Below are 12,859 nucleotides of genomic sequence, written 5' to 3'. Positions count from 1 at the left end.
AAGTAGGAAACTGACAAAGGCTGGTTAGTGTGTGGAGTTCTGGAGTTTTGCAAACATTTTTTTTCCTGTGTGTGTAAAAATCTAATTCTATCTTTAAGTATTTTATATAGGCCTTCACTTGTTAATTTTAGAATTAATTTAGTAAAACAAACAATATTCTTCTTCCCCTGATCACCCATTGCATCGGCTGGTAGAGGATAAGTGAAGCAAAGGACCACAGCAAAGAAGCTGAACAGATATCTGTTTTATGAGACCCATTTGCTCACACTTCGCACAGCACTGTCCTTCAGAGGTCTGAGTGAAACTCTGATGCTAATAATAATGATGAAGGCAAACCAATTTTATATTATTCTACTAGTGTAAATTAATTCTCTTTTTCTTTATTTCTCTATCAGGGATTGGGGACTGAGAAATGAAATCACAAGGTTATGTTAGTGAAATTGTTTAGGAGGCACGTGCAGACCATTGTGAGATACATTACTAGCTTTTAAGTACAGTGATTAGTTAAAAGTCAGTGGATTCTGGAACTATGGCAGGGGGCGGGGGGCTGTTAGGCCTTTAAATTAAATTAATGGAGATCTCCTAGAACTGGAAGGGACCTTGAAAGGTCATCAAATCCAGCCCCCTGCCTTCACTAGCAGGACCAAGTACTGATTTTACCCCAGATCCCTAAGTGGCCCCCTCAAGGATTGAACTCACAACCCTGAGTTTAGCAGGCCAATGCTCAAACCACTGAGCTATCCCTCCCCCCTGTATGATAGATCCAGGAGCCTTCCAGTATGATAGGCCTGTTATATTTGCTGTGACTGTAATAAACATATTGGGTGCAGTAGTAATGCAGCACGAGCTGGTTCACCTGAAGTGCAATTAAAATGTGCACCTTTTTGTTGACTAAAAAATAAATATAATACAAATAATATGTTTATAAAAGTAGAAGAGTCCTTTGAGGATAGTGTAATGCGTGCTGTCTAATCATGCTGCAAGAGCTAGTTGGACAGAGATTATGAAACTGTATGGATCTGGCTAACCTAAATCATTTTAATCTCTTCTTTTTAAAATTACTGAAAAAATATGCTAAGTGTATGTTGTGTAAATTATCAACACTATCATCAGCAGCATCCTTAAAAATATATTCTTGGGCTATGCTCTCACCTGGATATGTGGGAAATTACACATATCTCCAGATGCAGTGAGGCAACATACTCTTTGATATTGGATTTAATTTGATTTTATATCCCACACAATTTTCAGGATGATTTAAAGATTACATTTTCTAGCAGGCTGAGCTATATATCCTTGAAAACACTAGAAACATTTTCTTTTCTAATTCTTATTGGTATATATGACCCTTCCCTGACGTTTTTAGCTTCAACATAACTGCTCTCTTTAGCCTGCTAACAGCAGCAGCAGCCTGTGATCAATCACAGTTGATTGGCTCATGTGATCTAAAAAGCTATGCCTGTCCATGGGAGCAGAGATGGTGTCTATGAACTATAATTTAAAGAGCCTGGTGTCTCATTTTTGCAACCAATGAAATTTAGAGAAAGAAAGAAAGAAATACAGTTTTTATATCATGATTTCCTCTACTAAAATTTACAGTGGTTATATATAAACACTAAATTTAGAAATGTGTGATGTTTTGATTACTAAACGCTCACTTTTTTTAGAAGGTCATATTAAGAAGACTTATCTCATCCTGCCAACAGCTAATGTGAACCTGTCATCGTGACAGTATATTTGCAAGAATCTGGCTAACCTAACTCAATGCAATATTTTGATTTCTGCCGCCGTACTTTTCTATCACTATCCATATACATGCATGGTGTGATTGAGGCGTACACACCATTCATCCCTGCTGAGGAGGGAAGTGAAGAATGATGATGACTGGATTATTAATGAAATATTGGAAGTTAGTGAAAACTGACTAAACTCCCATTGACTTCAAAGGGAGGAGAACGGAATCCACAAAGTGAGAATGTACACTATTATGTATAGATACTGCCATTGGTAGTTGACTATTTATAATTACTTGACTGAAAGAGCCTATATGATATTGATGGTCTCTTGCCATTTTGTTTTTTATTAATTTATTTATTTATATACCACTCTATGAATTAAGGACCTCACAGATAAAAATATGGTCAAAAGCTGTTATCCTTGAGTCTGTCCGAGTTTTGTTCGGTACATTTCCCGAGAGAGGTGGGGCAAAGGCAGCTGGCTAAACCTTTGTGTTCCATCCAATCATCAGAGCAGCTAGGGATCAGTTCAGCCCCCCGCCCCCATAATATCTGAATGCTTCATAACTTAATGCATATATACACATTTACAACACAATAGGGAAACACTTTTGTTCCCATTTTATAAATAGGAAACTGAGATACAGAGAGGCTAAGTGACTTGCCTATGGTCACACAAGAAGTATATGGCATAGCAGGGACTTAAATCCAGGTTACGTAAGTACTAGACTAATCCCCTGACTCCTGGTACACCTTACTCACTTCCCCTTATTTCCTAGGACACTGGGAACTAGCCAGGAGTGGCATAGAGCTAATTAAACCAGCTAGGGATTCTCCCACTCTAGGAAATCCTCAGCAGCCCATTTAGAGTAGCTTAACAGTCCCTTTGTACCACTGTGGCAGCACAAAGGGAATATAGCTGGGGTGGGGAGGAGAGGGACTGTAGCTGGCCCACAGTTCCTGCCATCATGACTTTACTTTCTAAAGAACATAATTCCATAAGGAGATGAGCACCTCCTGTGAGGTACTGAGCATTATCATCAAAGATATATAGATTTCAGCACTGTTCAGGAGGTACTTAGCTTAGCATTTTGCAAGATGGGCCCTAACATAAGCTTCAAAATAAGGTCCCCATTATTTAGTGAGCATTCCTCAAAGGGGCTGCTACATTTGTAAGAAGTACTTGTGTGAGAATGGTTTGCAGGAGCTGATTCCTACATTTTTAAATTGATTTATTTTCCCATTCTAGCCTATTGTTCATTTGTGTATTTATGTATCCATTGTTTGTATTCAAGCTTCATAAATATTTTTAACTTAAAAACAATTTTTATGACAAAATGTGTGTCTGACGTAGCACTGCAGAGATCAGGTCTTATTGCAGTGCTATTTACTCAGGCAAAAATATAATAATAGATATTTCTGTGGGGTTGTTGCAGGTTTGGGCCCTTGTAGAATTATAACAGAGTCAATAAGAGACAAGCTGAACTTTCTCCATTTGTAAAATGCAGAAAGCAAGTTTGGGATACTCTGGGGGGCGGGGAAGAATATGTAAATATTTCAATACAACCTCATTTGAGCCAGAGGCAACTGCTTGTGAGTCATCTAGTCTGTCCCTTGGAGTTATAAAGACAAGGTGGGTGAGGTAATGTCTTTTATTGTACCAAGTCCTGCTGGTGAGAGAGAGAAGCTTGCAAGCCACACAGAGCTCTTCTTCAGGTCTTCTCAGTGTTATGGCAGGATTAAGTCCTTCATTCCTTAAACCGGTGGTTTTCTAGATCTTTTATTCTTTGGATCACTTTGAAACAGAGAGATTCCTTCATGAACCCATGAACTTTTCAATGCACAGTCTCCCATTGCTTGGTTCTCAGAATGTTTAATTCAGGAGACCACCAGGAAGGATGACACAGAGCACTTGCAATCTAAAGAGCACTTCTGTCCTCACCCATCCTTACAAAGTGGGTGTTTAGTCATGCCTTGACTAGTTTAGTCACTCTTTGGCGGCCTGTTCCACTGCCTGACTCTTCTTATGGTTACATTCTAAAGGCTAAATTTTCCTCTCTGATATGCTGTGTATCCCTAGTACTCCAGTGTAGATGGGAGGAGACTTCACAAGGTACATTTTCCCCAATATTTAATCTAAATTTTCCTTGCGGTAACTTAATCCCATTACCACTTGTTCTTTCCTCACTGACTAATAGAAATAATTGATCCATTTTGATTTCATTTGTCTTTTCTCTAGACTGTAATAATCCAGTTCTCCTAACCTTTCCCTAAAGTTTTTATATTCCAAACTTTATTTATGAATTGGTAGTTGGTTGCCTTCCTCTAAATTCCCTCCATTGCATCCGTGTATTTTTTTTAATGTGGTGTACAAGACCGATCATACTTCAACTGAAGCCTAGCTAGAGCACAGTACAGAGTGGCAGCTACTTCGCTTATTCATTCAAAAACATTACTCTAGTTAATAGGACCCTCCTGTAAACATAAACCCTGTTAAAGTTTGTTCTAGTGGGTAAGGTACCATAGTGTAGGTTGGGACACTTGGATTTTATCCCTAGTTCTGCCATTCACCTACTATATGACCTTGGGTAAGTCACTCAGAGTGGGATTCACAAGGGGGATGTAGGCGCTTAACTGCCACTTTAAAGTACCTAAGTCCACTCAGCTGCCACCTAACCCTGGAGGTGCCTAAAGTCCCTAGATTTCTAAATTTCAGCAGCTGGCCACATGGGCCTAGACTCCTCAGTCCTAATTCTGCTTAATAACTTAACACCTAGCGCATGCCTCAGCCCCAGTGGGATTCATGAAATAGGTGTTCCCACTGCCTATCTTCCCTTTGGAGTCCAATTCAGTAGGTGTGCTAGGAGGAAGTCTAAACCCTCACAAAAAGATTGGAGGAGGAGGTGGTTACCCCCCCATAAGCTTTCAGCCCAATTGTTAGAGCACTACTTCCCAAAAGAGAGCCCTAAACACTGGGCTGTGGTATATGCTGGGCAGGTCTCTCTCAGTCTCTCCCGTTGAAGCTGTTCCACTGTATATAAATAATTAAATTGTTATTGAAGTAGGAGAACTGGAACCCGGCGTCCTCCCTTTCAGGTGAGGGTCTTAACTACTGGACTATAGAGTCATTCTCATTCTTGCTCTGGCCCAATGTATATTTAAGTACTTTATGCAAAATGGAAGAGCTTAAACAGGAAAATGAGAAACCTCCACCCCACCATATCCTATTGCCCAGTGCTTAGCGTATTCACCTGGGATATGGGAGACAAGTTAAAATTCCTTCTCCACATTAGGTGGTGGTGAGAATTGAATTCAGATCTCCTGTATCCTACTTGAGTGCCCTAAGCACTGGGCTAAAAGTTAAAAGGGGGAAAGAATTGTAGTGCCTATGTCCCCCTTGAGAATCCCATGTCTAATCTTTCTGTGCCTCAGTTTCCCATCTGTAAAATAGGGATAATAACGCTTACACTTCTTGGTAGAAGGCCACAGGAGCAATGGATAAAAAGCACTGTATCAGTGGCAAGTATCATTTTTATGTACATTCTTTATAAAGTTAAAATATATAACTCCCCTTCTGCTTAATTTGAAATTCACAAACTTCAATGATGTTTACAGTTCTCTTGTTTTTTTTCCCCCAAGAGTCCTGGAACTATTTCCCTATGTTCACAAGGGTTGCCCATTGGCATCAGACAAAACCAACTGAATTTATAAGCATAAACATTACTCTGTTTCCAAGTGAACTGTGCGTCCTCTAACACACACCGGGGAGGAGGTCCTTTTACAGCTCTGGGAAAAGCACTATTAACAGAGTATTTTCCCTATACAAAACATATGAGTATTGTAGTGTTCTCTTGGGAAAACATAACCAATACACAAGAAAATAATTAGAACAATTGTGACCTTCTTCATAAAACTTTGTAAATAGGCAGCTCCCAAAAAGCTGAAGTGCATGGAACTTGACACTAAATTCTCAAATTTCCATATACTCTAGGGATTTCACTAATAACAAAGACAATTGGGGTAGGTTGTAGACAAAATAATTAGGTCTTTCTTTTCCCCAATGAACTCCAAAGGTCTTGTCATATATTTCTCAATATTCCATATTAGGGGGATGATGATTTATTTGTCATCTTGCACAAGTCCAGAGGTACAGATTTTAAAAATTGACTCCTAAAGTGCCAATATTGCAATATATTGTAACATTACCAGGGTCTAACTTCAGTTCAGTTGCATCCATGTACATTCATAAGCTAAATTAGATAGGGTTACCATATTTTGTGCCTCCTAATGGAGGACACTCCCGGGGGCCCCGCCCCCGCCCCAACTCCGCCCCCTCCCAAAGTCTCCGCCCCCTCCCCTGCTTCCCACGAACATTTAATTCGCGGGAAGCCTGAAGCAGGTAAGGGGGAGTGGGGGGGGGGCAGGAGGCGCGGCCCAGGCTGGCCCCCTGGCGGCTCCAGCCTGGGTCGGCTCGGGCCCTGGGGTGCCGGCCCCGGCCGACCACCCCCGGCGGCCCGGCGCACCCCCCCAGCTCCCAGCCCCGCGGGCCCGGCTCCCCGGCTCCGCGGGCCCGGACTGGCCCCGCACCCCCGGCCCCGCGGGACCGGACCGGCCCTGCGCCCCCGGCCCCGCGGGACCGGACCGGCCCGGCACTGCGACCCTGGCCCGGCCTGGCCCCCGGCCCGGCACCGCGCGCCCGGCCCGGCTCCCGGCCCGGCACCATGCTCCCGGCCCGGCACCATGCCCCCGGCCCTGCACAAAGAGGCCCCGGCCGAGCCTCCCGATTTTCCCGGACATGCCTGGCTTTGGGGGATTTCCCCCCGGACGGGGATTTGAGCCCCTAAAAGCCGGACATGTCCGGGAAAATCCGGACGTATGGTAACCCTAAATTAGAAGAGTGGATTGACTTTTTGCTTCCATGGGAAAACTGCATGGATTGTCTGAAGGCTCTAAATGAAATGACATTAAAGAAGGTCACTTTTGATAAATATAAAAAAAGAACACAATTAGCAAACACTACTAACCATTCATTGCTGCAAGTTGAATCCTCAGTTCTATTTTTTTAAAATCTGTGTCTGTTTTAGGATAACTAGCACCACTTTTTTGATTTGACAGATCAAAGGATTCTATTGCAGTCAGGTCCACAAGGATTCAGGCACTCCTTCCTGCTCTATATAACTTCAGCAGCAAGAACAATATATGCATCACCTAATTTAACTGCAAATGGCTCTTTTTTGCATGAGTTGTCTGTTTAAAGAGAATGCACAGCAGAACTCTTAACTGCATCCCAGAAGTCATGAAGCACCAGGCAGATAAGATCACAGTGGTTACCAGGAGTAGCAAATGGGAAAAGTACTACAGGAAATGAACTCTTGTCACTAATCTCAAGAGAGTGGTATATTTAGGTCAATTGTACCTGAAATCGTTTGGTGGGGTAATTGCTCTTTGGTCCAGACTCTGCTTTCTGAGCCTGTCAGGGTGCTTGTAGGTCCACTGGATTGGATTTACCAATTTTCCTCCAGATTCATTTTCTAAAAGGAAAAAAAAACACTCAGCTAAAAGGCAGCAAGCTTAAAAAAACAGAATCTCGTGTGTTTTTTTATCTTTTAAACTAAAATTTATAATAAATACACATTAGAATACATTTTTAATATAGATAACTGATTTCTGCAGACAATTTACTGGAATAAAAATGGTCTAAACATTTATTCAATTATTCAAGCCTTTTATTGTGCCCCGTAAAATTAAGGATGTAAGGTGACTTTTGTAATATTTTACTGCTTTAACTGATCAGTTAGTAACCAGTACAAAATTAAAATGGGATTTAAATCCTATAATGCATTTCAGGCTTTAAATCTTGGAGAGTCCTTTATCTGACTAAGTGTTAACTGTTTATTGTACTGTTAATTTTACATGTGTTGCGCTTAGAACAGTGTGATAAAATCAGTTTTATAAATCAAATCTAATAATAATGTCATAAGCCAGATTCCACCTTTTACACAAGTTACGTGGATTCACACTGGTACCAGAAATCAGACTCAAACTCTGTTGTTTTTAAAGTTTTCTTAGTATCTATAATATTCTGTTTTGACAATATAACTCTAGTAATCTTTTTTCACATTAAAGATTTAGTGTTAATAGGACTAATTTTAAGATAAGAAAATGCCTTCTCTAGCATATATTCAGTATATGTTCACCTATAATGCAGATACAGTATCATGTTTTAAGCTATTATTCATTGTTTGGCATTACTGTCTCCTGTAATTAAAGAAAAACCATGATATAATGAAATATTGCTGAAGATTAAAAACTTACTCATTTTGCTTAAAAAAAACCTAAAGCTAGGAGAAGGAATTAGAAACTGTATTGAAAGCTATAGTAGGTGCATCAGTTGTTTTAGCTATTGTTTCTTGTGTAGGGCTCCAAATTCAAAGATACTCATTAAATTGAGTATATGGCAATAACAGACGAAGTGTTAATGGGGCAGCAGTGGAGTGTGTCAGGAAAATGAAGAGACCCTAAGGGGCTCACCATGCTGTTTATGATCAGCTAAATTCAGCAACGTTACCATAAATCCTCTAAAAGATACTGTACTAGACTTCTTATATATTCCTTCTCAGTAAAGGTAATATTCGAAGAGCTTAGAAGCTGGGACTCAAACTAAGATAAAATACTCTTTCATAAACAAACAGTTTGCATATAAAATATAGTAAAAACACGCTTTGGTATTTCCCTATTGGTGGGGGGAGTTGCAAAAATAACAACAAACAGAAGACTCATAGTGCTTTAAAAATGATGAATTAATATAAATGGAAAGGTTCTGCCATTTCACTCAGGGGAAAGGCCTATTCACAAAAGAGTCAGCATTTACTTCATAAGTGCAATTACATTTTAAAGGCCTGGTCCCACAAACAATCAGTCAGATAAGTAGCTCAATTGAATATTCGGTATTACTCGTGAGAGCAAGGACTATTTATGAGATCCCTAAAGTCTTGACTCGGAGGATATTTTTAAAACATCATTTTGGGGTAGAAAATTAACCCTAGCATTTAGCTATATTTTGTTAAAAAAATAAAAATACTGTTAATTTCAACATTTTTGTTTACTGCATTAAGAAAAAGAGGTTTAAAATCTCTTACGTATAACAATGCCTTGAGGATGACCTGACTCAGCCTTTACACATTGACCTCACTGAGAGTCTTCTCTAAGTAAAGGCAGAGTAATATATGCAGGATTCAGCCTAATATGGCTATTTTTTTTAAACTGATGTAGTGCTATGCTGAGAATGACAATACCATGCCATATGACTCCAATTATATTCTCAACTCATGGTAAAAATTATATTTATACAATAAATTCAGTATTGAAACTCGGTGAAATGGCTGGTATTGTCTACTTTTTTATTTTTGTTTATATAGGAAATGCATATTTCTCATTTACAACTTTTGATCAGGCGTTACAGAGTTTATGCTGTGAATTAATTTCCCTTTTTGTCGTGCCTCCACTTCAGCACCAAGGCTAGCGACTGTAACCATAGCAGTGTAAAGGCAACCCCCCTATGACATCCATTATTCATTACTACTGACAACTCAAGCAGAAAGCAGACAGCTAAACTTTGACTTCTGCAGCAAAATTTAACGTATGAGTATTCACTTTCTCTCTTTCACTCTCAGTCTCCCTCATAAGCAAAAACTGATCCCCAAAAGGGTTTTCTTTCCATTACAAATATAAATAATTATTCGCCTGATCAATAAAACAAAATTCACTGCTTGCTTTTAAAAACACAACCAGTTTTTCCCCCTTTTTCTTAAAAATGTGGCCTAATTTTCAAAGGCACTAAGCTCTCATGACTGCTGCTTAAGTCACTAACATCTTTGAAAATCAAACCACAGTTAAATTTAGTTCTCATGAAGCTAAGGGGCTCATAACACTGACTTTTGTGTACTTGGCCACACATTTTCAAGCCTTATCTCTAAGTGAGTATCTATATTTGCATGTGCAGTCACTTTAACTGTGTGTGCAGAGCAAGTATTTGCATGCGGAAATAATTATTCGAGTACACGCCTAGATGCCAGCATGGTGAATTCTCATACAAGTGTAGGTGGGCAATTGTGCATGGCAATTTTGAAAACTTGCCACATACATTTTTAATGCTCTCTGATCCTGAACTGAACACTCATTCCAGTGACATAGGTTGCTTGTGAAAAAGTAAGGGTAGAATGTGTCCTCTAGTGCAGTTACTATCTGTACTGCCTAGCTCCTAAGAAAGGAATGTTTAAGGATAGACTAAGTGACTTGGCCTCTGAGATGTGATAACCTAAGAATGGTGAAAACACCTGGACTTGATAACTATTATTACAAGCAAGACTTTTTTTTTAATAGTGGCACAAGCCCCAGGGCTCAATGTGCCTTGAAAACCTCCCATGAAAGGGCCACATCCTGATTAATGCTGATGAGCTGCAATTCCCACTGAAGTCAATAGGAGCTGCAAGTGTTCATTACTCATCAAAAGAAGGAAGTAAAGAAGGAAGGAAACAAAACAATAAACAGAATATGTTCAGTAGAACACAGATCTCATCTGGATCCCTGCTATACCTGAGTGGGTTGTGTGCCTCCTTTCAGTGTAGACAAGTAACTTGGCTATAGCAGTCACTTGGCTTGTTTATTGTAGTAATTTTCATTTGCTTAATATTTATTATGAGGAAAGGTGAAATAATTGAAACCATTTCCAATAAGATAGGTAATTAAAAAGAACCAATAGGTTTAATACTAATATACACACGGTATTTGTGATTACAAGTAGACTTTAGAAGAGGACAGCTTATATACATTTACAGATACCAAAATCCAAACTCTTTGATTACTCAGCCACTGCCTGAATCAAAACACAGTGGCCAATCCTACTCTTGCTGACATCAGTGATTGCCTGTCACTTCAGCAGACACAGGATCAAGCCCAGAGATTTCACTTCTGGAAACAAACATAAGGATACTTTACATAAGAAGTGGCAAGGAGTCAGATGCCTTATTGTTCAGTCAGAATGTGATGGACTGAATCCATTTGCAAAACAAAGTATTTATTTAGAGTAGAAACAGTAACTTTAACTGAATTGCTGGGGTCCTATCCGCCCACAGAAGCAATACACTTCTAGCTGTCAATGAGTATAAACGTTGGTGAGTCTTTACATTGCAGCTTATCTACATTTTACCATCAATAAATAGTGCTACTGCCAATCCTATTTTGAGGCAAATCTAGGCCTCAGCCTCACACAGCACAACACAGAAAAAGGACAATTAAACTGGACAATCTGAAATGGGAGGAATTAACACAAGGAATGCCCTTTTTCTGAGAAAGGTGACATCCAATGGTGACATTTAGTGCCCTCTGAAATTCTGAGACTGTCAACATTAAAAGCAGACAGTGCATCAGCTTCCTTGCACATACTGAATGGAGTGTTTTCTTGATGTCAAGCTTAGCTTGGGTATGATTAATGGTTCAAAGAATCAGTTGCTGCCAAACAAGGATTTAAAATTAATGAGGAAACAATGTAACTGGCACTGAAGGGAGTTTTGGGGAAGGTTGCATGTATTTCACAAAGTAGGGGCACACTCTTGCCTTTCTGAACGTGAGGCATGCTGGCAACATGGCTCAGGGGTTGCTCTGAAGCACTACTTGCTGTCGCTCCATATGAGCAGCAAACCCTGCCACTAGCACTAGCACCTAATGTCAAAGGTAGCATGCCTGAAGGACAATCAGGGGTCTGGCATTATCCCAAAGTGGGCTGACCATAGTACCTGTGGAGTGATGCCAGGTAGGTTCCCACCTGGCATTCAAAGGAGCACAAGGTCCATATTCTGCTCTGCTCTCACATGAGTGCACTGGGAGCAGTGGAGAGACAGGTTCACTACATTCTATCTCACCCACACAACACGGGCCAAAATTTTACCCTCTATCCTGAAATCTAACATCCTGCGACACAGCTCTTTATGCCAGGGAAATGCTTTTAAAGGCAAAAGCTCTTGGTTTTAGAAGTGTTTTAAAATTGAAAAAAAAATTTACTCCGAGGTTCAGATTCACGTCTTCAGGGCAGCATTGCGCAAAGAGCCCAAGCAGAAGAAAACAAGCCAGAGTACTCAAAGGGAGATACCAATGATTCTCCCTTCTGGACGGATGCAGCTGTCCTCTGTGTCAGCCTAGATGGTACAATGATGGGATCTTCAAAAAATGCTGCTAGACTGATAGAAATTCACACAAAAACATATCAATAAACTCTTTACCAGAGTGTTAGGACATATCATTTTATAGTTTTACATTAACAATTTTAGCTCAAGTATTTTATTGAGAGTGCATGTGGCCAATGGGCATGCATTGCTGATGCCACTAAAAGGTGCCAGATTTTGGTTATAGCAATTTATACTCTGTGTGTACTGTACAAGCTAGGAACGAAATTATCTCCTTGGATAAAAGTACAGGGCTCCTTCTTACTTCTATGTGCCCTTTTATGTTGATCCAAGGCAGAATGTTAGCTTTATAACTACAGTTAGATTTTATAGATGATCTACTGGAACTCCCATAATGAGTTATTTAACAGCCATGTACTCTTTTAAGCTAAATTAACAACTCAACTATGGTACCATGAAACGGATGGCATACCATCAAAAACAATAGACTTTCCTAAGCATCAGTGTTATCCTCAGTACAATACTAACATAATGGAAAACATGGTTTCTGCTCCAAGAAACTTACACTCTGCCAGAGACAATAGACCAAGTATATAGACAAATATTTATTATTAGGGCCCTACCAAACTCACAGTCCATTCTGGTCAATTTCATGGTCATACGATTTTAAAAATCATAAATTTCACAGTGTCAGATATTTAAATCTGAAATTTCACAGTATTGTAACTGACCCAAAACAGGGTAATAGGAGGCAATACCATATCATGCCACCCTTATTTCTGCACTGCTGCTGGCAGCAGCACTGCCTTCAGAGCTGGGCTCCCAACCAGCAGCCGTGGAGCTTCCTGCAGCCAGGGAAGGTTCTCAGAGATGGGTGTAACCTGGCCTCGGGAGCAGCCCGTACAGGAGAAGAGGAAGTCCTGTCCCTCTCCAGCCCATCCA

At 40.1% G+C, this 12,859-nt stretch overlaps 1 protein-coding gene across 3 annotated transcripts in view; it reads right to left on the bottom strand.

The window, feature by feature from the left end:
• Nucleotides 1-12,859, bottom strand: part of MYT1L (myelin transcription factor 1 like) — a 386,408-nt gene that overhangs the window by 274,405 nt on the left and 99,144 nt on the right. For 2 of the 3 annotated variants that reach the window (XM_065587748.1, XM_042848749.2), the window contains exon 2: nucleotides 7,153-7,267. The gene's annotated coding sequence lies outside the window, so the exon portion shown is untranslated. Of the gene's footprint in view, nucleotides 1-7,152; nucleotides 7,268-12,859 lie in introns of those variants that run through there. The other variant, XM_065587757.1, reaches the window with a different exon arrangement.

This window comes from Chrysemys picta, chromosome 3, assembly GCF_011386835.1.
Source record: "Chrysemys picta bellii isolate R12L10 chromosome 3, ASM1138683v2, whole genome shotgun sequence".
Lineage (NCBI taxonomy): Eukaryota > Metazoa > Chordata > Testudines > Emydidae > Chrysemys > Chrysemys picta.
Note: the sequence above shows the minus strand (reverse complement) of the source record. Positions and strands in the feature narration are given on the sequence as shown.